The 21,514-nt window shown below is 39.1% G+C and overlaps 2 long non-coding RNA genes across 2 annotated transcripts; both read right to left on the minus strand.

Moving 5' to 3' along the window:
- Positions 1 to 6,251: 6,251 nt before the first annotated feature.
- Positions 6,252 to 8,498, minus strand: LOC139829835 (uncharacterized). The gene is made up of 5 exons (XR_007865513.2): positions 8,210 to 8,498; positions 8,024 to 8,120; positions 7,782 to 7,858; positions 6,823 to 6,897; positions 6,252 to 6,663 (listed from the first exon to the last, which is right to left on the minus strand). It is a non-coding gene; the product is annotated as an uncharacterized lncRNA (long non-coding RNA).
- Positions 8,499 to 14,383: 5,885 nt separating this feature from the next.
- On the minus strand, positions 14,384 to 16,631 carry LOC127323282 (uncharacterized). The gene is made up of 5 exons (XR_007865514.2): positions 16,342 to 16,631; positions 16,156 to 16,252; positions 15,914 to 15,990; positions 14,955 to 15,029; positions 14,384 to 14,795 (listed from the first exon to the last, which is right to left on the minus strand). It is a non-coding gene; the product is annotated as an uncharacterized lncRNA (long non-coding RNA).
- Between the last annotated feature and the right edge of the window lie 4,883 nt (positions 16,632 to 21,514).

Consider the following 21,514-nt stretch of genomic DNA (forward strand, 5'->3'; position numbering starts at 1 on the left):
ATGCTTGTTTAAATCATGGTCAAACATAGGATTTGACCAACACACATATAGTCTTATTATATGTCATATAGTAAGCGTTCAAGTTGATAAACAAGCATATGCATGTCTAGACATATTCAAATTAACCTGACAAATCATGTATGTACCCCTAACCCTAAACTCTGTCTTATGAAGTTAACCATGAAGACAAGTGGTTTGGGTTTCAAACATTGAGATTTCTAAGAACCCCCCAAAAGCTTCATTTTAGAATGACTAATAAGGATCCAGGCTTACCTTTTCATTTTATGTTTTAAACTTGTTTAAATCACTATCAAACCTAGGATTTGACCAAGATTCAAATGGGCATAAAAAATCAAAAAAACAAAAAAAAACAAAGCACATAGCCTTTTTATGTTATATAATGAGCATTCAAGTTGATAAACATGGTCTAGACATATTAAAACAAGAAAAATCATGTATCTACCCTGGCTCTAACCCTAAACTCGATCTGTCTTATGAAGTCAAACATGAAGAGAAGTGGTTTTGGGTTTCAAACATGGAAATTTCAAAAACCTCCCAAAAACTTCATCTTAGAGTGTCTAAGAAGGTTCCATGCTTACCTTTTCATTTTCATGTTTTAAATTAACTTGTTTAAATCTTGGTCAAACATAGGATTTGACCAATAAGATTCAAATGGGCATAAACATTCAGAAAAAAATTAAAAATAAGAAACCAACGCACATATATTCTTCTTATGTCATGTAGTAAGCATTCAAGTTGATAAACAAGCATGTCTAGACATACTCAAACCTGACAAATCATGTATCGATCTACCCCCTAACCCTAAACTCTGTCTTATGAAGTCAACCATATGAAGAGAAGTGGTTTTGGGTTTCAAACATTGAGATTTCAAGAACCCCCCAAAAGCTTCATTTTTGAATGACTAAGAAGGATCCATGCTTACCTTTTCATTTTCATGTTTTAAACTTGTTTAAATCTTGGTCAAACCTAGGATTTGACCAAGATTCAAATGGGCATAAAAAATAAAAAATATAAACAAAGCACATAGCCTTTTTATGTCATATAATGAGCATTCAAGTTGATAAACATGGTCTAGACATATTAAAACAAGAAAAATCATGTATCTACCCTGGCCCTAACCCTAAACTCGATCTGTCTTATGAAGTCAAACATGAAGAGAAGTGGTTTTGGGTTTCAAACATGGAAATTTCAAAAACCTCCCAAAAACTTCATCTTAGAGTGACTAAGAAGGTTCCATGCTTACCTTTTCATTTTCATGTTTTAAATTAACTTGTTTAAATCTTGGTCAAACATAGGATTTGACCAAGATTCAAATGGGCATAAACATTCGAAAAATTAAAAATAAGAAACCAACGCACATATAGTCTTCTTATGTCATATAGTAAGCATTCAAGTTGATAAACAAGCATGTCTAGACATATTCAAACCCGACAAATCATGTATCTACCCCCTAACCCTGAACTAGATTGGTCATCTTAGAGTGACTAAAAAGGATCCAAGCTTAACTTTTCATTTTCATGTTTATGCTTGTTTAAATCTTGGTCAAACATAGGATTTGACCAAGATTCAAATGGGCATAAACATTCAGAAAAAATAAAAAACCAACGCATATTAGTAGCCCAAAATCAAACCATTCAAGTGGATATTTTTGAACTTGATCTGTAGTAGTGGGCAAAACCCTAGATTAACCTATATTTAATCATAGATTCGTAGGTCGATTTTTCTACTTTTTTATTATTACTATGCAGCACCTGTGTGTTTGCCCGTCGCGTGAAACTCGGAGGAAGAGGGATCACTCGGAAGGAGAGAAGAAGGGAGTGCATTATGGTGTCTCCCCTTTTTCGGGTGATGATGTTGACTGTTGTGCAGGTTTTGTCAGTGAGCAGGAGGTGCGAGCGAGCGAGTCGAAGCGAGGCCGAGAATGAGAGAGATTTTTTTTGTGAGAGGGACAACCGAAGGATCCTGAAGGACCCACAGACTTCCAATACGCATCCTGATGCATCTTCTCTTGAAAAAGAAGATGGCTGGGAGTTTGCGTACCTACTGCACGTGACTTGTGCTCACTGAAGTGTGGGACCTCACGCATGGTCACGACACGTAAGTGACAGACCTGTTGGTGTAAAAACTCAGTTGATTATTATAGTGCATTAGAACAAAGTTTCCTATGGATTCAACGGTAGGAAATCCAAGTTAAAACTCATTTACATGACATTAATTTTTCCATGAAGCAAAGTTAACACATCTATCAATTGGTACATTTTGGAGTGACTAAGAAGGATCCATGCTTAATTATTCGTTTTCACGTGTTAAACATGTTTAAATCTTGCTCAAACCTAGGATTTCACCAAGATTCAAATGGGCATGAAAATGAAAAAATGAAATACCAATGCACATAGTCTTCTTATGTCATACAGTAAGCATTCAAGATGATAAAAAAGGTCTAGACATATTCAAACCAGGCAAATCATGTATGTACTCCCTAACGACCCTAAACTCTGTCTTATGAAGTAAGGCATGAAGAGAAGTGGTTTTGGGTTTCAAACATGGAAATTTCAAAAACCTCCCAAAAGCTTCATTTTAGATCTTGGTCAAACCTAGCTAGTATTTGACCAAGATTCAAATGGGCATAAAATTCAAAAAAATTAGAAAATGAAAAACCAAAGCACATAGCCTTCTTATGTCATAAAGTAAGAATTCAAGTTGATAAACAAGGTCTAGACATATCCAAACCCTACAAATCATGTATCTACCCCTAACCCTAAACTCTGTCTTATGAAGTCAACCATGAAGAGAAGTGGTTTTGGGTTTCAAACATGGAAATTTCAAAAACCCCCCAAAAGATTCATTTTAGAGTGACTAAGAAGGATCCATGGTTACCTTTTCATTTTCATATTTTAAACTTGTTTAAATCTTTGTCGAACCCAGGATTTAACCAAGATTCAAATGGGCATAAAAATTCAGGAAAAAACCAAAAGAATGATAAACCAAAGCACATAGCATTCTTATGTCATATAGTAAGCATTAAAGTTGATAAACAAGGTCTAGACATATTCAAACCAGATAATCATGTATATATCTGCCCCTAACCTTAAACTCTGTCTTAATTATGAAGTCAATCATGAAGAGAAGTGGTTTTGGGTTTCAAACATGAAAATTTCAAAAACTTCCCAAAAAATGGTACATATTAGGGTGACTAAGAAGGATCCAGGCTTACCTTTTCGTTTTCATATTTTATACTTGTTTAAATCCTGGTCAAACCTAGGATTTGACCAAGATTCAAATGGGCATAAAATTCAAAAAAAAATAGAAGAATGAAAAACAAAAGCACATAGTCTTCTTATGTCATATAGAAAGCATTCAAGTTGGTAAACAAGGTTTAGACATGTGTTCAAACCAGACAAATCATGTATCTACCCCCTAACCATAAACTCGGTCGATCTTATGAAGTCTAGCATGAAGAGAAGTCGTATTGGTTTCAAACATGGGAATTTCAAGAACCTCCCAAAAGCTTCATTTTAGAATGACTAAAAAAGATCCAGGCTTGCCTTTTCCTTTTCATGTTTTAAAATTGTTTAAATCTTGGTCAAACCTAGCTAGCTAGTATTTGACCAAGATTCAAATGGGCATAAAATTCAAAAAAAAAACCAGAAAAAAAATGAAAAACCAAAGCACATAGCCTTCTTATATAGTAAGTAATATGAATCTAAAAATGATTTTGGGGGATTTCTATGACCAAGTTATAACACACCTACATTTCAAATTTGAATTACTTCCAATAAATCAGCATATAGTCATTTAAATGTGTGAAACTGGCTAAAAACACTAAAAATCGTAAAGAGTTGGGAATTGGCACTAAAATATGTCATAGTTTATCTTAAAAATGTAGAGGCGCCATTTTGACCCGTATCGTATGTACCCCATTCGTTAAATGATAAACTATCACGAATTACCTTTTATTTTAGGCATTACTTTTCACGGTAAAATGATAAACTATATCACGAAGTTCCATTTCCGTCAAAATAGTCCGCGTTACTTTTTTGTTGAGATATAAACCCCCACAACGGCCATCTCCTCCTTAATTTATTGTGTAAAACCCCCACAACGGTCACCTCCTCCTTAATTTATTGTGTTAACCCCTACAGCGGTCATCTCTTCCTTATAAACAACCACAACGGCCATCCCTTGTGTCAATAGGTTCTGCCTCTCTCTTCTTCGTTCACATACACTTGATCCCATTGCCATGGCTTCCACGTCTCGGACGCCGACCAGAAGGGGAAGGGGAAGGGGAAGGGGAAGGGGAAGGGGAAGGGGCGGCCGGGGTGATGGATCATCATCATTGCCACTGTGGGGACCCCGGACTAGCTGTCCGAAATACCCTATTATGTATACAGTTCACGTTCCCATGATCAGTGTGCCGTGAACACATAACCGAACTGATATCAAATACATCATCCTTTACAAAACGGAATAAGAAAATTACAATAAGGTCACATGACCCATCTTTACAAGATAGCCTCGAAGGGCCTAATCTAATCATCAGAGTAGCAGAATCACTTCAGCAGCGTAGAGCCCAAGTCATCTGCCTTAACCCTACAGGCAACTGACTGGGAAGACGTTCCTAGCTCGCATAGACGTCGTCAACTCCTTCTTCATCTGTCGAAGTCCTCCAGGTCTGGCCAAGTAAATAGCCAGGGACAAAGCCGTGAGTACATTTGAATTGTACTCGCAAACCATCAAGAAGGTGATAACAATTCTAACTACAGAAGACAAGAGAGGAAGAAAAGTTTCTCTGGTGGATATAACATGTGAAAGAGAATCAGTTTCTCTTGTGGATATAGCATGTGAACGAGAATCAGTTTCTCTTGTGGATATAGCATCCCACATCACAGTTGAAGGGGACACTAAGAGGGTTCTATGACATCTCTATATCTTTGTTGAAGAAGATACTTCAAAAGATATCCTATGACATCTCTATATTTATGTTGAAGAAGATACTTCAAAAGATATCCTATGACATCTCTATATTTTTGTTGAAGAAGATACTTCAAAAGAGTTCCACAACATAAAACACTAGGATGGGGTAACCCAATTTTATTTATCCTTCCCGACCATCTCCATATGGTTGACACATCCTTTCCCGTACCCTTCCGGTACTTCAAACAAGTTATTTCCTTTCCTTTGTCAAACAATTTTGTAAAACAAAGCTCATCAGGCTAAGCAACAGCCATTCCAACCGTCCATGACCGCGGACGCGGCTATTCGAATAGATTTTACTCTGCAGAGTTTGCACACTTTCCCCACCTCTATCCGGATACCTATCGTGTGGGCATCATCCCCGCATAACAACATATGCCACGACGGATACCCGAACATAGCCTTTCGCCCATTCGACTTAGCAAGAGGTCCTACCCTATGGAGTATGTACCTCCCCGTCACCGTGGCAGCTCACCTCCCTTTGAGCGTGGCTCCACCGCCAAGCCAGGAGACCCATAGTGTCTTCCGGACGGGTCAGCCCCGAAGGCCTCCTGTTATACTATTGTCCCAACAATGACAACCCGACTCGGGGGTAACCGTACCCTTGTATAGTTGTGCGGTGCCTCATGCTAAGAAGAACAAACGTCACGCTAAGCTCCGTGCCCACGTTGGAGTAGCTGTGGTTGCGCGGGTTAATTGTCACGGGTGAATACTTAGACGCCAAAGTTTTCATAAACAAGATTCTCTTTCCAACCATCTTTGCCAAGATCCTTTTCTTTCATAATCACACACTTAGGTAAGTCCAACTCACCCAAGGTTTTTCAAAAGTTCTTTTCAACAAGGTATTTTTCCAAGGGGTTCCCAACCTATAGTTTCATGTAAGAACGAGACAACAATGGCATGATGCTAGCCATCATACCATTAAGGAGGTGATAAATGAGGTGTCAAGGGGATCATACATACTTAGGATAAGCATGTGTAGGGACAATATAAGTAGGATGATTAAACAAGGGTCATGATGTTAATCATCGTACCACTAAGAAGATGATAATATAGGCAGTCAAAGGGGGGGCATACATGCTTAGGGTAAGCATGCATAAGATCAACAAGGGGTTCAACATACTCGAGAGTAAGTATGCAGAACATCAACAAGGGTGCAACATACTTGAGAGTAAGTATGTATAGCATCAACAAGAGGTTCGGCCCACTTGGGAGTAAGTATGCATAGCATAACTCAAAGTAGAAGATATAACAAGGGCACGATACTAACTATCATACCACGAAGGGGTGCAAAAAGGGTGTCGAGAGGTCGACACACTCAAGGTAAGTGGGCATACCCATCACACTTAGAGGGTACACCGAGATCATGATGATGACAACCACCATGTCACTAAAGGGGGTTGTCGGTGAGGTGCCAAAGAGACTAAACATGCTCACGGTGAGCATGCTCCAACAACAAAAGTAGAAACAACACAAGATAAATTGAGAGACAATAATAACAACAAAGTAACCACAGTATGTGATTCAACATTTAGAGATCAAGAGATGGCTTGCCTTGGTTGGCTTTTTTTTTCCCTGGACTTCTTCAACTCCATCAAAAGAATTCCAACAATATAAATAAAAACCTTGTCCAATCCACTTCTTCTTCTTCTCCGTAATTGTTCGCATCTATCGCCGGAAAATATAAAAGGAACACAATCAAACACATAGCACCAACAAAACAATAAGCAACAAGCATCAATCAAAAACTAACCACTCTACTAAGGCTAACATATTAAGGACATATAGATACTACAAAGCATCTAGAAGAAACGCCATTTTATTTACCTAATAAAGGTATGAGAGTACCATGCTTAGCAATTGCCTCTCTCGGTTATCACCATGGTATAAACCAAATATCCCCTGGTAGATAACATCATAAAGAGAACAAGTGCATTAGTTTGGCATCACAAACGTTCATATTATAATTTGAAACATTTTTGGAAAAGCGGGAAATCATTCTCTCTATTTTATAAAGCTTACATAACACTACACAAGAATAGGAAGTAAACAATATTCCACATCATTGGAAAACTTAAGCCAACAATAGAACTAAGGTTAAGTTGCAGAGGTTTTGTTTTGTAAGAATAAAACATTGGTTGACCAATTTTTAATGCAAAGAGGTGGTTAAGGTTTCCAAATAAACCAAAAAGTTTTGCTACAACAACCCATGTCACACATACACATTACTAACAGTAACAAAAATGCATGAACAGAGACTAACACTATTTTTCCTAGATGGCCAGTACTAATACAAGACTAACCCAATTGGATTCACTCAAAAATATTAAACCTACAAATTTAGGAATTTGTTTGAATCTGACTGTACAGAAAACAAGATCTGTAAGCCATAAATCGTAGAAAAATCCTAAAACTATGGGACCACTGGCATTTGAAAGGTATTTAAACAGAGAGGCATACACAATTGGATTTGGGTTAAAATTGTTTCTGAAACTCTCACAAATGGATTGACAAGATTACTGCATGTCTATACCATTTGCTTTACCTCTAGAGTTACAGAACAGATAAAGGTTTTAAACTTGTTTGAGATGATTAAGAAAACATTCCGTAGTCCTACAGAACTGGAATCACTCAATTAGGTTCAAAAATGGATTTTTGGTGATTTAAAAGCTAACAGCCATGTCTGCAGAACACATAGAACAAGTTTAATTCACCACAAATCGTACACGACTCATAAAAATATTAGGTCAACTGCATCGGAAAGGTATTGAAAAGCTGGTTCTTACCCAATTTGTTTCATTCAAAAATTCGTTCCCAAGCTCCTGGTTTAATTCGACAAAGCTAGATCTGTCCAGATCTTGATCTGTGAACCATTTCAGTTTCAGGAGGTTAATCGAAGTGAAACTACCGCCAAAATGAAGGTATTGAAGAGGGCTTTCACCCGCAGTTGAGTTTGCTCAAAAAGGTTTTGTAAAACGGAACAAATCTAAGAAACAGTGAATCTGCATGTTTCCAGAACTTTATTTACCAGGGAGAATCTGTAACGAATTTGAGGATGAGACCAACGCCAAGTTGTAGATCCTTTGAATACCTATCCGCGGAACTTTGAATCACTCGATTTGCATCTGCACGCGAGATTTGGTGGATTTTACAAGTTCGTACCAGAATCTGAAACAGCAAGATAGCAGAAATTACTGCAGGGATTTGGACGAACTTTGCTCAAGAACTTCAGATCTGAGGATTGCTCAAGCTTCTCCATGCTTGGACCAACATGCACCTGCATCAAGATCCAATCTTAGCAATGGAGGAAGAAGAAGAGGAGATTAAACCATCTAGGGTTGGGGAGAAGATGGAGAGGGAGGCTCTCATGGTGAGGAGGAGCTTGAGGGAGGAGGGGAGCTTCATCTTGGTGGATATTCATGGCCATGGCCGGCCATGGTTGCTAGGAGGAGCAGCAGCTCGTGGTGGAGGGCAGGGGGAGAGTGTGAGGGAGTGGAGAGTGAGAAAAATGAGCAAAGGGGAGGTGGAGTGGCCGGCCAACCTCCTTATAAAGAGGAGGATGGTGGCTGCCTCCTTCTTTGATTGGCTATGGTGGGTGGCTGCCCATTTATTTGTTGGGGTAGTTGGGAGTCAAGGCTTGCAAGAGAAGAAAGTAAGGAGGAAATGGCTGGCCGAAATTTGAATGCATACCCAAATTGGCCGGCTACAATCTTGCCAAACAAGTGAACAATGAGAAAGGTGCACAACATTCATGTGTATAGACCAAGGCATGATGTTGAGAAGATAATGTCAATGAGTGACTTTGATGATGATAAAAGATAGGGGTAGATACATATAGATAAAAAGGAGTATGAAGGTGACATAAATCTTCAATTCATGAGGTCAAGGTAGTGATGGAAAAGAATAGAGGATCGAGATGGGTATGATGAAATATAACTTGTTCTTCAAATAAGAGGTCAATTGGGAGGGATTTGAATTACTCCCTGAGTCTAGGGTTTAGTTGAAGGGAGTCCAATAGAAAGTATCAAGAGATCATCTACTTGATCAAGAGTTGGAGGATGAAGGAACATTATGGGGTAGATCAGAGATGTACACAAGATGTGCAAGAGTTGTCATTTGAAATAGAACTTGTTTGAAAAGTATTTGAAACACCTCAATTGTCTAGGGACAATTGGGAATGAACTCAAGTGGAATGGAATTTGAAAATGTTGAGAGAACTAATTGGAACATAGGAGTTTAAAATGTTCTACTTACTTCCTCAAGTAAAGTAGAGTTTTCTCAAATGTAAAATAAGCAAGAGGAAAAACAAGAAATGGTATAGGTATCATAAACAAGCCCTTTGCTGAAAAGAAAGTAAGATAGAAAATAATGTTTTAGAAATCAGTACTTGGCAGAAATGAGATGAAAAACAAAACCCATTTTAGTTCCTTGTTTTCTTTGAAGAAATATTTTGGGAAGCTTTAATAAAACTAGAAGTGGTTTTGTGGTCAAAACCAGAGAAGGAAACAGTAGGGTTTTGAGAAAGAGAACTAATTTAGGGAGAAGTGTTCTCAAGGGTAGATGATGGCTACAAAATGTATCCATCATTCCCACTCTTGGTTTTGTGAAGATAAACTTGGATGAAAACAAAAACAAGAGGTAAAAGAGGAAGAAGTGATCTGGTGCTAGAACATGGGATAGGATACCAGATCAAGTTGAATATATGAGTTGCAAGGATTGACTGAGACATGCAGGACGTGGAGGTTGAAGAGGGTGTTGCATAGATGGGATCCATGCCTTGAAGTCAACAATAACAGTTGTGGGTGCTTAGAGAATCAATCGCCATAGTCTGGACATTTTAAGCCTGTCAACACAGATGGTTGACTTGGCTTCAGAATCAACCAGGATGAGTGGGTATAAGAGAAAGATGTAGCAAGGGGTAGATGATACCAAGTTTTGAATTAAGGATGATTTGAGCTAGATTTTCACAAAGAGGAATATTAAGATGACACACTCATGTTGCCATCAGGAGAAGGGTTTGATGTAGTAAAATGGAAAACAAGTTTTCCTAAGTCACATATGTGTTTTATTTTGGTGAGTTGTTTGTTTGACCACTAGAGGTGTTGTTCTTTGGGTTAGCTCAAGACAAAACTCAACAAGCAAAACAAGATAATACGTCTACCAACAGGTCAAAGCAATTCATCATAACAAACAGATCAAGGCAACTCATCCAATTAGTTTATAGAAAAAGTTTTTGTTCCCCCTAATTTTTGCACTAAGGACAATAAATCAAGGTTTCAAAATTGGGGTGTGACAGACTCTTCCACCCTTAAAATGATCTCGTCCCGAGATTACTAAGCGTAGAACTAGAGGGTTGTAAAGTTCAACTAAAGTTAGACTCCATTCTTCTGTAGATGCGCCATTGTTGAGATGGTCGTGGCTTCATCTTCTGGGAGGCATGATGGATTCCTGCCGATGGCGAGCTTCATGAAGAGGTTGACTACTCCATGTAGGTGTTAGACCTGAAACTTCTAAGCCATCCTAGCGGGGGTTCAAGATTAGTGCACTCCAACGGTGCTCTAGCAGGGTTGAAAACCTTTTAGAGTTAGCTTGATTTTAGTGGAAGACAAAGTCTTCCACCCTTAAAATTGTTTATCAGGGAGGGCGTTAAAAACTGTAAGCTTCGGCCACGGGTCTTGTCTGGCGATTCTTGGAGAAGCCACTGATCCCTCGTCTTGAGTCGAACATCTTCAGAGAGCGTTGTGTAGTCCACGGCTTCGAGGGGAGTTAGTGCAATCCCACGTTTCCAACGGTGTTTTTAGAAAGGTTTAAAATTCTAGGGTTAGCTCCAACTTTTAGTGGAAGACAGAGTCTTCCACCCTTAAGATTTTTCATCGGGTTCTCGGAAAAACTCAGAGCTTCTGCCTTGTGGTTCTGCCTAGGGCTTCTGAAGAAGTCATCGATCTTCCGTATTCAGTTGAAGAACCTTCAGGGGCGACGTGCAGACCACAACTTCAAGAGGCACTCACGGTGTTAACTAAACCGTTTGGGACATGCGGTGAGTTAGTAAGTCGACGAAACGCCTGGTTGGTATCTATTTTAAGCACCAATAGAGGTCGTCGAAGACAATCTTCAGCTTGAGGGTCGATGCTGACTTCTACCAGCTAAGTAGTTAGCGGGTAACTACGCCTAAACTCTTGAGTCTTGAAGTATCTTCAGGAGCTTCACTTGATGAGGACCTAATGAACCATGTGATGTAGCTTGGCTTTGACGCTATTGTTCGCTCAGCTCGTTAGACGGTGTGTTAGGGGGTGGTTTTCAAAAAGATATCCTCGAGGTTAGCGCGATTATACTCCAAGGTTAGACCAAGTTAGTATGTCTTCTCGCAGATGTGTAGTCACTTATGAAGGTGCGGGCTTCTGCTTTCTTGGCGTAGTAGAGATGCTCCAGCTGATCTTGAAAGTAGTCGGCGTGGATAGGGGTCTGGGTTAGTTTCTCTGACGGTTGAGAATCGATGGTTAACAGAGTTAACTTATCCAGTAACTAGCAGTTAGTATTCTAACGGCGTGGTTGATGAGGGTAAAAACATCTTAGGGAGGTTGTCTAAGCTAGGTTATCACACCGAGGGTGTTTTTCAAACCGAAGGATCAAGACAATTATGCACACAACAAACAGATAAAAACACTCAAGGCAACACACTAGGAAACAACAAACAATCATCAAACCAAACATGGTACTCTAAGTACCCAGAAATTCTTAATGCGCGGGGGTAGCTCAATCAAAGCGATTGAGTTTGTCCTATCCATCCTATTGGTTTGAGCTGGTCACATATGTTGATGTCTTCATACCGCCGGCATCGGCTTCAATAAGGACTTTTGAAGCTGTTGGTGGTAAAGCAGGCCTGGTGTTGAGTCTCCGATGTTGAGGTGGAGACGAAAACTGCATAGTCTTCTGTTCTCAACATCCCGAGGACGAGAGGTCTTCGAAGGGGTAGCCGCTGAGGTGCTCTCCGAAGTCGAGATCTTCTTGTGGCTGGCCTAAAAATTACTAGTCAAGAACAGAGGACTTGATCCCTGACGACTGCAAAAAGTGCAAGTCCACGGAGGAACAAGGTCAGCTCATCGACAGACTTTGGCGACAACCAAATACATGATCTTCCTATCCCTTTATGCGTACGGCTAAGTCGACATCCAATCTTCAATAACTGCAGTTGGAGCTACTTGAGTCTTCCCGAAGGATTGAGTCATCTTTGAGTTCGACTCTCCGGTCTGAGTTGGGGACATCGTCCAATATGTAAGTTTGAAGTGGATGAGACAATAGAGTAAGAATTTTCAATCCTTTTTATAAACCGGAGAGATAAGAATTTAGAAGTTTTGAAAAAAAATAAGAGGAGTAGAAGCTATGCTTCCGACTAAGGAAAGAATTTATTTTGTAAATAGTTTTTCCCCAAGTACTTGTTTCCTAACTAACGTCCATGCTAACTAAGGTCTCCTACAGTCAGGATAGCTCTGATACCAGCTCTGTGGGGACCCCAGACTAGCTGTCCGAAATACCCTATTATGTATACAGTTCACGTTCCCATGATCAGTGTGCCGTGAACACATAACCGAACTGATATCAAATACATCATCCTTTACAAAACGGAATAAGAAAATTACAATAAGGTCACATGACCCATCTTTACAAGATAGCCTCGAAGGGCCTAATCTAATCATCAGAGTAGCAGAATCACTTCAGCAGCGTAGAGCCCAAGTCATCTGCCTTAACCCTACAGGCAACTGACTGGGAAGACGTTCCTAGCTCGCATAGACGTCGTCAACTCCTTCTTCATCTGTCGAAGTCCTCCAGGTCTGGCCAAGTAAATAGCCAGGGACAAAGCCGTGAGTACATTTGAATTGTACTCGCAAACCATCAAGAAGGTGATAACAATTCTAACTACAGAAGACAAGAGAGGAAGAAAAGTTTCTCTGGTGGATATAACATGTGAAAGAGAATCAGTTTCTCTTGTGGATATAGCATGTGAACGAGAATCAGTTTCTCTTGTGGATATAGCATCCCACATCACAGTTGAAGGGGACACTAAGAGGGTTCTATGACATCTCTATATCTTTGTTGAAGAAGATACTTCAAAAGATATCCTATGACATCTCTATATTTTTGTTGAAGAAGATACTTCAAAAGATATCCTATGACATCTCTATATTTTTGTTGAAGAAGATACTTCAAAAGAGTTCCACAACATAAAACACTAGGATGGGGTAACCCAATTTTATTTATCCTTCCCGACCATCTCCATATGGTTGACACATCCTTTCCCGTACCCTTCCGGTACTTCAAACAAGTTATTTCCTTTCCTTTGTCAAACAATTTTGTAAAACAAAGCTCATCAGGCTAAGCAACAGCCATTCCAACCGTCCATGACCGCGGACGCGGCTATTCGAATAGATTTTACTCTGCAGAGTTTGCACACTTTCCCCACCTCTATCCGGATACCTATCGTGTGGGCATCATCCCCGCATAACAACATATGCCACGACGGATACCCGAACATAGCCTTTCGCCCATTCGACTTAGCAAGAGGTCCTACCCTATGGAGTATGTACCTCCCCGTCACCGTGGCAGCTCACCTCCCTTTGAGCGTGGCTCCACCGCCAAGCCAGGAGACCCATAGTGTCTTCCGGACGGGTCAGCCCCGAAGGCCTCCTGTTATACTATTGTCCCAACAATGACAACCCGGACTCGGGGGTAACCGTACCCTTGTATAGTTGTGCGGTGCCTCATGCTAAGAAGAACAAACGTCACGCTAAGCTCCGTGCCCACGTTGGAGTAGCTGTGGTTGCGCGGGTTAATTGTCACGGGTGAATACTTAGACGCCAAAGTTTTCATAAACAAGATTCTCTTTCCAACCATCTTTGCCAAGATCCTTTTCTTTCATAATCACACACTTAGGTAAGTCCAACTCACCCAAGGTTTTTCAAAAGTTCTTTTCAACAAGGTATTTTTCCAAGGGGTTCCCAACCTATAGTTTCATGTAAGAACGAGACAACAATGGCATGATGCTAGCCATCATACCATTAAGGAGGTGATAAATGAGGTGTCAAGGGGATCATACATACTTAGGATAAGCATGTGTAGGGACAATATAAGTAGGATGATTAAACAAGGGTCATGATGTTAATCATCGTACCACTAAGAAGATGATAATATAGGCAGTCAAAGGGGGGGCATACATGCTTAGGGTAAGCATGCATAAGATCAACAAGGGGTTCAACATACTCGAGAGTAAGTATGCAGAACATCAACAAGGGTGCAACATACTTGAGAGTAAGTATGTATAGCATCAACAAGAGGTTCGGCCCACTTGGGAGTAAGTATGCATAGCATAACTCAAAGTAGAAGATATAACAAGGGCACGATACTAACTATCATACCACGAAGGGGTGCAAAAAGGGTGTCGAGAGGTCGACACACTCAAGGTAAGTGGGCATACCCATCACACTTAGAGGGTACACCGAGATCATGATGATGACAACCACCATGTCACTAAAGGGGGTTGTCGGTGAGGTGCCAAAGAGACTAAACATGCTCACGGTGAGCATGCTCCAACAACAAAAGTAGAAACAACACAAGATAAATTGAGAGACAATAATAACAACAAAGTAACCACAGTATGTGATTCAACATTTAGAGATCAAGAGATGGCTTGCCTTGGTTGGCTTTTTTTTTCCCTGGACTTCTTCAACTCCATCAAAAGAATTCCAACAATATAAATAAAAACCTTGTCCAATCCACTTCTTCTTCTTCTCCGTAATTGTTCGCATCTATCGCCGGAAAATATAAAAGGAACACAATCAAACACATAGCACCAACAAAACAATAAGCAACAAGCATCAATCAAAAACTAACCACTCTACTAAGGCTAACATATTAAGGACATATAGATACTACAAAGCATCTAGAAGAAACGCCATTTTATTTACCTAATAAAGGTATGAGAGTACCATGCTTAGCAATTGCCTCTCTCGGTTATCACCATGGTATAAACCAAATATCCCCTGGTAGATAACATCATAAAGAGAACAAGTGCATTAGTTTGGCATCACAAACGTTCATATTATAATTTGAAACATTTTTGGAAAAGCGGGAAATCATTCTCTCTATTTTATAAAGCTTACATAACACTACACAAGAATAGGAAGTAAACAATATTCCACATCATTGGAAAACTTAAGCCAACAATAGAACTAAGGTTAAGTTGCAGAGGTTTTGTTTTGTAAGAATAAAACATTGGTTGACCAATTTTTAATGCAAAGAGGTGGTTAAGGTTTCCAAATAAACCAAAAAGTTTTGCTACAACAACCCATGTCACACATACACATTACTAACAGTAACAAAAATGCATGAACAGAGACTAACACTATTTTTCCTAGATGGCCAGTACTAATACAAGACTAACCCAATTGGATTCACTCAAAAATATTAAACCTACAAATTTAGGAATTTGTTTGAATCTGACTGTACAGAAAACAAGATCTGTAAGCCATAAATCGTAGAAAAATCCTAAAACTATGGGACCACTGGCATTTGAAAGGTATTTAAACAGAGAGGCATACACAATTGGATTTGGGTTAAAATTGTTTCTGAAACTCTCACAAATGGATTGACAAGATTACTGCATGTCTATACCATTTGCTTTACCTCTAGAGTTACAGAACAGATAAAGGTTTTAAACTTGTTTGAGATGATTAAGAAAACATTCCGTAGTCCTACAGAACTGGAATCACTCAATTAGGTTCAAAAATGGATTTTTGGTGATTTAAAAGCTAACAGCCATGTCTGCAGAACACATAGAACAAGTTTAATTCACCACAAATCGTACACGACTCATAAAAATATTAGGTCAACTGCATCGGAAAGGTATTGAAAAGCTGGTTCTTACCCAATTTGTTTCATTCAAAAATTCGTTCCCAAGCTCCTGGTTTAATTCGACAAAGCTAGATCTGTCCAGATCTTGATCTGTGAACCATTTCAGTTTCAGGAGGTTAATCGAAGTGAAACTACCGCCAAAATGAAGGTATTGAAGAGGGCTTTCACCCGCAGTTGAGTTTGCTCAAAAAGGTTTTGTAAAACGGAACAAATCTAAGAAACAGTGAATCTGCATGTTTCCAGAACTTTATTTACCAGGGAGAATCTGTAACGAATTTGAGGATGAGACCAACGCCAAGTTGTAGATCCTTTGAATACCTATCCGCGGAACTTTGAATCACTCGATTTGCATCTGCACGCGAGATTTGGTGGATTTTACAAGTTCGTACCAGAATCTGAAACAGCAAGATAGCAGAAATTACTGCAGGGATTTGGACGAACTTTGCTCAAGAACTTCAGATCTGAGGATTGCTCAAGCTTCTCCATGCTTGGACCAACATGCACCTGCATCAAGATCCAATCTTAGCAATGGAGGAAGAAGAAGAGGAGATTAAACCATCTAGGGTTGGGGAGAAGATGGAGAGGGAGGCTCTCATGGTGAGGAGGAGCTTGAGGGAGGAGGGGAGCTTCATCTTGGTGGATATTCATGGCCATGGCCGGCCATGGTTGCTAGGAGGAGCAGCAGCTCGTGGTGGAGGGCAGGGGGAGAGTGTGAGGGAGTGGAGAGTGAGAAAAATGAGCAAAGGGGAGGTGGAGTGGCCGGCCAACCTCCTTATAAAGAGGGAGGATGGTGGCTGCCTCCTTCTTTGATTGGCTATGGTGGGTGGCTGCCCATTTATTTGTTGGGGTAGTTGGGAGTCAAGGCTTGCAAGAGAAGAAAGTAAGGAGGAAATGGCTGGCCGAAATTTGAATGCATACCCAAATTGGCCGGCTACAATCTTGCCAAACAAGTGAACAATGAGAAAGGTGCACAACATTCATGTGTATAGACCAAGGCATGATGTTGAGAAGATAATGTCAATGAGTGACTTTGATGATGATAAAAGATAGGGGTAGATACATATAGATAAAAAGGAGTATGAAGGTGACATAAATCTTCAATTCATGAGGTCAAGGTAGTGATGGAAAAGAATAGAGGATCGAGATGGGTATGATGAAATATAACTTGTTCTTCAAATAAGAGGTCAATTGGGAGGGATTTGAATTACTCCCTGAGTCTAGGGTTTAGTTGAAGGGAGTCCAATAGAAAGTATCAAGAGATCATATACTTGATCAAGAGTTGGAGGATGAAGGAACATTATGGGGTAGATCAGAGATGTACACAAGATGTGCAAGAGTTGTCATTTGAAATAGAACTTGTTTGAAAAGTATTTGAAACACCTCAATTGTCTAGGGACAATTGGGAATGAACTCAAGTGGAATGGAATTTGAAAATGTTGAGAGAACTAATTGGAACATAGGAGTTTAAAATGTTCTACTTACTTCCTCAAGTAAAGTAGAGTTTTCTCAAATGTAAAATAAGCAAGAGGAAAAACAAGAAATGGTATAGGTATCATAAACAAGCCCTTTGCTGAAAAGAAAGTAAGATAGAAAATAATGTTTTAGAAATCAGTACTTGGCAGAAATGAGATGAAAAACAAAACCCATTTTAGTTCCTTGTTTTCTTTGAAGAAATATTTTGGGAAGCTTTAATAAAACTAGAAGTGGTTTTGTGGTCAAAACCAGAGAAGGAAACAGTAGGGTTTTGAGAAAGAGAACTAATTTAGGGAGAAGTGTTCTCAAGGGTAGATGATGGCTACAAAATGTATCCATCATTCCCACTCTTGGTTTTGTGAAGATAAACTTGGATGAAAACAAAAACAAGAGGTAAAAGAGGAAGAAGTGATCTGGTGCTAGAACATGGGATAGGATACCAGATCAAGTTGAATATATGAGTTGCAAGGATTGACTGAGACATGCAGGACGTGGAGGTTGAAGAGGGTGTTGCATAGATGGGATCCATGCCTTGAAGTCAACAATAACAGTTGTGGGTGCTTAGAGAATCAATCGCCATAGTCTGGACATTTTAAGCCTGTCAACACAGATGGTTGACTTGGCTTCAGAATCAACCAGGATGAGTGGGTATAAGAGAAAGATGTAGCAAGGGGTAGATGATACCAAGTTTTGAATTAAGGATGATTTGAGCTAGATTTTCACAAAGAGGAATATTAAGATGACACACTCATGTTGCCATCAGGAGAAGGGTTTGATGTAGTAAAAAGGAAAACAAGTTTTCCTAAGTCACATATGTGTTTTATTTTGGTGAGTTGTTTGTTTGACCACTAGAGGTGTTGTTCTTTGGGTTAGCTCAAGACAAAACTCAACAAGCAAAACAAGATAATACGTCTACCAACAGGTCAAAGCAATTCATCATAACAAACAGATCAAGGCAACTCATCCAATTAGTTTATAGAAAAAGTTTTTGTTCCCCCTAATTTTTGCACTAAGGACAATAAATCAAGGTTTCAAAATTGGGGTGTGACAGCCACCACCACCGTCAACACTGCCTTTGATCATAGAGGAGTTCTTCATCGTCGTCTATGAAGACCCTTTGGTCAAGAAGGTACGTACGCGTTCCCACATATATGATGCATGTGATTGATTATGGGCATGTTCTAAAAAACCTTTAATTTCAAACGATCGGCGCTCGATCTCTTTGCAGGCTCTCCCAAAAAAGTTTGCGAACTATCTTGACGGGAGCCAGCTAAGGTGTATCTGCGAGCAGCTGACTGCGGTCCTCGTCTCAGGACCGTGGAGGTCCTATTTGACGGACAAGGCCGGATGTACCTCGACAAGGGCTGGGAGAATTTCGCCATCGCGCACGGTGTGGATTTCGGCTGCTTCGTACACTTCAAATATGAAGGCGATGATGTGCTCACAGTGAAGGTGTTCGACGGAACAATGTGCAGGAAGTACTACTACTCGGACGACGAAGATAATGATGATGAAAGCGACGACGACGTGAAGCCATGCATCCATCATCTTTAGATAAGGGGATTATGACCAAGAATATATATGTAGCCGCTACATATGCATCGATTTTAGAGGTGGATAACTGGAGAGAGAGAGAGAGAGAGAGAGAGAGAGAGAGAGAGAGTCTTGATGCATCTTCTCTTGACAAAGAAGATGGGAGTTTGCCTACCTAACGCACATGACTTGTGCTCACTGAAGTGTGGAACCTCACGCATGGGAACCACATGTAAGTGACAGACCTGTTGGTGTAATAACTCAGGTGATCATTATACTGTATTAGTACAAAGTTTCCTATGGATTCAAGGGTAGGAAAGCCAAGTTAACTCATTTACATGACATTATTTTTTCCATGAAGCCAAGTTAACTCATCTATCAATTGGTACATTCTGGTTATATTCGAAATTTTACTTGAAACTTGTTGGTCATGCCATTTTACTACTCGCCTAACATTTTTCCGCGCGTGAAGGGAGGGGGTGGGTGTAATATCCCAGGTATTGGGGTTACAAAAATAGAGTAAATAGATGTGTGCATTGCATTCATGCATAGAAAATCCGGGGAATTTTCGCGCTTTAAAGTAAAACAGTCACAGTAACTGAAGTTTCACTTGACCTTGGTGGAATTGAAGTATCTCATCAAGTCAAGCGCTATAAACCTCAATGTGACTTTGTTAAAACCTTGTTTTGGAAAGAGATGATTTGATCTAAGGGGTTAGATCAAATGGAACTAATAATCAACACAACAACACTTTACACAATGATCAATTATTTGATCTTATAACAGATCATAATATGGTAATCATTGCCATAACATAAGAACATCTGCTCAATTACAAACCAAGTAACAATAAAATGGAGAAACCATTCTTGACTAGTCTTTTCCATGTCTTAATCTAATCCTTGACCTTACCATGAACCTCATGGTATTCATTCTATTTCAATCTTGGAAACAAGACAAGGAGATCAACTCTAGAAGTATATGTTCTTCTCCATTCCAAGTTATTACACATCAAACCTAGAGAGGTGAGAGTTCTATATTATTTATTAGAGAAGCAATGATAAACTTTGAGCTAAACCTTGGATATACATCCAAGTATTTAAATCATCATCTTTAAGAGGAACCCTAGGATATTATTCAAGACATTTCCTAAAGAGAGAACCCATTTATGTTAACCATGGATATTGGTGACCACATCATTATCTTTGGAGAATAACTTTAGGTTAGTATTAAAGACCTTCCCAAATGAGAGAGACCAATCATACTAATTCTAACTTTACCTATTTAAGAATAAAGGACAACCTTTGAACCAAAGTATGACGAGATCAACCATTTCATCTAGGAGGGGTGAGATAACCTAATATCTCATGGAATAATATCATATCCATGAATTGATAAAGTAAGGAGGAGAATAATTCAATCAAGATAGCCAAGTGGAGTTTTAGACTAAATACTTATTGAGATCTTGTGAACATACCATAGAACCTAGAATAATCCATTCATTATATAAGAGAGCTCAAGTTATGGTGTTACACTCAAGCTAATGAGGCAACACTTGGACTTGGGGAAGAGAACTATTTATATAACCAGATGGTTATATCATCATTCCCTGGAAAGAATCCTAAGTAATATCTCAGGCATTCTCCTGGGATATAAACTAATGAGACAACCATAGTAGTCCCATTCAAGAAGGTAAATTAGAAGTACTATACCTTATTTGATCAAGACAATGCTTGATCATAGAAGTGAGAAACCCATGCAATGAGAGATCCCTAGGAATCCAAACCTTGATCATTATAAATTTAGTAATGATCATAAACCCTAAGAACTTGAAGTAGAAGATATAAGCACATAAGAAAAGCTTAGAGTTAAAGTCTATAATTTATATGGTGAGAAAACCTTCATCAATATAACCAAAGTTGACTATAAAAAAGAAGTATAGCTACTTTAGTTACTTCAATAATAAATTAAGGATAATAATAGAAATCTATTGGTAGAGGATAAAACCAATTCTCAACATCTTAGTAACTAGAGGAGAACATAAAATGTTAAGTAATAAACCCTCTTATCATGGTTAGAGGAGATTAAAACCTAGCACATGCAATATGGTATCATTTCACCTCTATAACTTAGAATTATGTCCTAAACCTAATTTGTATATCACTTGGGTGATCACAACTAAAACTTAAACCAAAATTAAGTTCCAACCCATGTGTCATTAGGTAAATAGTATTGGAACCCTAGAATTGTCCATCAATTAAACCTTAGGTTCCAATTTGTTAACACATAATTATGCACATCAAATAATAAGCAAGGGATCACTCCCCCAAATGGAAACTAAGTCCTAATAATAATCTCTAATATACTCTGAGTTCAAAGTATAAACTATAAATATTCCAAAGGATTTGTTTCACAAGAAAAACCTAAGATTATAATGAATACATAAACTCATGCCCAATCGAAATTTGGAACAAAAGCTCCCAAACAAACAAATAGAACCATATATTTGTGTTAAACAAACCAGTGACATAGTGATTATTCTAAATAGACTTAAGGGGAGTTAAATAACCAGATACCTGCAAATTCATGTTAAATTTAAATCAACAAA

Source organism: Lolium perenne, chromosome 4, assembly GCF_019359855.2.
Source record: "Lolium perenne isolate Kyuss_39 chromosome 4, Kyuss_2.0, whole genome shotgun sequence".
NCBI classification, from domain to species: domain Eukaryota; kingdom Viridiplantae; phylum Streptophyta; class Magnoliopsida; order Poales; family Poaceae; genus Lolium; species Lolium perenne.